The sequence below is a fragment of the Cryptomeria japonica genome, chromosome 10 (genome assembly GCF_030272615.1).
Source record: "Cryptomeria japonica chromosome 10, Sugi_1.0, whole genome shotgun sequence".
Classification (NCBI taxonomy): domain Eukaryota; kingdom Viridiplantae; phylum Streptophyta; class Pinopsida; order Cupressales; family Cupressaceae; genus Cryptomeria; species Cryptomeria japonica.
Genome location: NC_081414.1, coordinates 103291845 through 103296255, shown reverse-complemented (window position 1 = coordinate 103296255; position 4411 = coordinate 103291845).

Sequence of the window (4411 nt, the reverse complement as noted above, 5' to 3'; positions counted from 1 at the left end):
CAAAATTGGGTACGGATTCACGGAATCGGCAAAAAAAAATCCTTGGGCATGGGTATGGGTACATCTGTACACACACACACATATATATGACATAAAATCTACTCCAATGATGTAAAATCAGCTGGGAGCAAATGCAATCTTGAATTTATTTAGTTTATGGCAGACTGAAATGAAATCAAAGTGAAGACTCATATAGTGAATTGCATAGATGCAGAAACTGATTTGATTAATGATGCTCAATTAGGTCTTGAAACCCTTAGAAAAATATTGACAATACCAGATCTAGTCATCAAGATAGTAGGATGGCAAAATCTAGTGATAAATAGTGCCACTATAACTACTGGAAGATCTTAGAGTTGATTACTAATCAATATGATAACTAGTTTACCAATAAGAAATCACTAATAACAGTTTCACATCCTTATGACAGTATGAAGAAATCAACAAAAATAGAAATAAAGATCAGATTGCACCAATGATGACGGGTTGTGTATTTATGATAATTGCAATTTGAGTAGTAGTTTGGGTCAGATCACACCCCTTACAAAAGGTTGCAAAGTATATGAGATAGCAATTTAAATTGTACACTTTGCAGCCAACACTACTTTATTAATTTGCCCCAAAATTAGACACAATAGATGATGAATAATCATTGAGGACCCAGTCACCTAAGAAGGACCTTGGAGGAATCCAAGGGGAATCAGGCTCATACCAGGACTCAGGCAGAATCAAAATCAGGATCCAAGGGTTTTAGTGAAGAATCAGTAACTTAGTTTAACAATCAGTTTACAGCAGTTCCACCTCCTTTTATGCATGCTCTTTCTTCAAATTCAACTTAAAATAAACTCAAAATGAACAACGAATGAACAAAATGAGGCAGTGTCTATTCTAAAACAAAATGAACAAATGTTAAGGAATGAACAAAGAAAGTATGTCTATTCTAGAACAAAATAAACTCACAAAACAAATGAGGCGTGCATTCACTTGTATTAGGGAACTATCTCGTAGAAGCATGTTCACAACCTGCAACACTGAATATATAACCTGCAAACAAGATTCTTAGCATCAATAAGATTAACAGTGGAGCATAATGAAATATTGAAAAGTGTGTTACCTTATTGAGCTTCTCTTTGTTTCAAAAATAGTTTAATATTCTCTACTTAACAGGGCCAACCACGCAAAGGTGGAAGCTCATTTGGCCCCTTTGCCCCCCTAATATCACTTTAAATTCCCCGTTAACATCTAACATTATTTCATACATTAATGAAACATAACATTCATTCATTATCACGTAACATTCATCAACACATAACATTCATTAACACGTAACATTTATCAACATTCATTAACACATATCATTCATTAACATTCATTAACAAGTAACATTCATCAACATTCATTAACACACATCATTCATTAACATTCATTAACACATAATTAAATTCATTAACACATAAAATCTAGTTGTTAACATATAATAAGATTACAATCATTTTATTTTTTCTTTCTTTTTCAATCTTGGAGGTAAAGACTAATTGGATCATCATTGTCGTCATCATTTGTCCCCTCTTCAGTTCTTCTGTCTTGTGCTCATGATCTAGTTAATGTATACCTAGTCATGTACGCACGATGAGGACGCATATGCAAAGGGGGGTCTGTTGCAATAACAAAGAAATGGGTTAAATTCATGATTTTTTTATTATTGTTACAGCTATTCCATTAATTAATATAAAATTACAGGGGTGCTCTTTACCTGATGGAGCCACATCATCTTCCTGATCATTTGGTATAGCCTCATCCTCAACATCCTTAACACACTCTAAATCCTCTGGAGTTGAAACATGAAAGGTTACATTAATCAATACACCAATTGCAATTAAATTCGTTTAAAGGAATATCAGTGATCCTCTTTACTTGGTGGGGATCCATCACGTTCCTGATGTGGGCCTAGTGGTAGAGACCTTGTGTTCTTAAAAGAGAGGTCACAAGTTCAAATCCCAAAGGGGGTAAGGTATGTACACCTCATCGGCTTTGGCCCATTACCTATCAAAAAAAATAAAAAATGTTAAAATGATATAATGAACAACTTACCAATGGACGATTATCATGCCCCCCTTCAATGTGACCATGTTGCCTACAATGTTTCTCAGGTGTTGTGATTAGAAGTCTTCTAGTCTTTAAGCCCTTACAATTTTTGCAGGGACAATAGCATTTTCCATCACCTTTTCTTTTCAAGCTAGACCACAATCTAGCAATTGTCTCCTTATTTTGTTCTTTGTTGATATTATCTGACATGATTTTTCTTCACAGACAAAAAAAATCGGGCTATGGAAACTTTGGTCTATAGCCTTCACAAACTAAGCAAAACGATGTCGCAAGTACATAAGTATTCTTAGAACTAGTTATAAAGAACTTGAAATGTTAGTTATGAAATGATGTTTCAATATAATATACCAAATTGTAATACTTAAACATAGAAAAATTATAAAACGAACCAAAACCATTGAATATTCAACACAGTAACATCATGAACAACAGTCATTGACAGATCACAAGAGCAGCAACTATATTACAACAATGTCAAAGCACTCTAATAAGATCAAAGTAGTGATAAGGTCATGAAGGTTCACAAAGATTTGAGGGATCCTATAGCCTCTCTGCATCACTAGGATTCTCTAGAGTTTGCAAACTAGGCCAAGCAATAAGTCAAGAGTAGCTACATTTAAAGGATCTTGAAGGTGACCAGCTCCCATCCATTTGTGATTTGGCTCCTGTAAACCAACCATCAACTGGGCAGCTTGAAGGTGGCACTAAGATGAGACAAGGCAGATAGAGATCCTCTCAAGGTGCAGATTGGAGGATAGAAAGCTTATCAAATATTTCTTGGAGTGATAAAAAAATGCAAATGTGATTGTGGCTACTTATCAAATGGTTTTCAAGATTCCTTTGAAGCAAAAACATGTGTTGTTATCAAATGGTAGATATGGATGAGCTTTCACTTTGACAAATTTTTCTAAAATATATGCTTCAAAAGTATCTTAAAGAATAACTAGGAATAGTGGAGTCCATTTTTGTGTTAGAGGTTTTGTTCTGTTTATGTTGAACCCATTAAGCAGATTATAAACATTTGTATTCATAAGGAAAAGAAAAAGTTACAAAAAATTTGAAATCTGCACTATCAGCAAAAGTCAACCCGATGGTAACACTTAAGACAAGTACAAGCATGTGATCGGGATAGAATACACTGATGAAGTCCATCGACAGAACACACACAAGCGGCAATGGAGAAATCATGTCTTGCTGATAGCCGATGAGGCTATCAACAAGACTATTCCCGATGAGAAAGTTGGCAAAGCTTATGCTGAGGAGACATAACATATCAGGAGGAGCTATGTTGAGGGAAAAGACATCGATGAAATTATGCCCATTGCCTGAACACATTTTAAGCTATCCCAATGCCCAATGAGACTAGCGGGATAACTCACACCGATCAACAAGAAGAGAGGTCATTGACTTATGTTATCCCGATGAGTAAGAAGAAATTAGGAGGCTGTGAACATCATTAGACCAACATATGCTAATTAACAGGTAATCTCAATGTATCGAAGAAAGGGAGAGAGTTTTATCGATGGCGCCAAAATAAAATTACATCGGGGAGACCTGTGCCTATGAGCCTTTGTAAAATCAAATTTCAAAACTAAAGCAAAGGACTCTTATTAAATGCTTGCATCGGGTTCACATGAAGCTAATTTATGGGATGCTAATCATTGTGAGTTTGGCATTGAATACATTTGTTATATAATTGAAGTTGCTTGACATAAATCTCACACATTGAAGGAAATTGGTAGAGTAGAAACTTCTATTTCGTAAAGGGTAGAGTGAGGAATTACAGTTGCAGAAATGGAGGCGTCTAGTTCTATAGGGAAAAAGAGATCAGCCAAGAGTTCGGAATAAGGAGTCAAGAAATCCAAAATAGGAGAAGACGCCCTAGTTAGAAAATTGAACCAGGATATGATTGATCAAATGCAAGCGCCAGAACCTGAGTCTAGAAAATCAAAACAACATCTACCTGGTCGAGATCAATTGGAAGATAGATACAAGGATGTCAGGGATGTTTGGACTAGGGTAAGGGGCTGTGAATTATTTTTATTCCATTACTTGAGGAGAAATAGGGAGGTGCCACTCTGCAACCCCCGGGTTACAAATCTGGGTAAGCTAATTGTCCCTAATGTTTTTGTAAATTAAAAAGTTTTAGAGATTCTAGTGAGAAATTATAATTCTGCGGGCACATACATTTAGACTCCAAATGGAGAAGCCTTCATAAGGTTTTCAGTAAGCACTATAAATGAAGTGTTCAACCTAGATTCTGGTTTTGATAAACCTCTGTCTTTTGGGGAATTGGAAGAGGAAT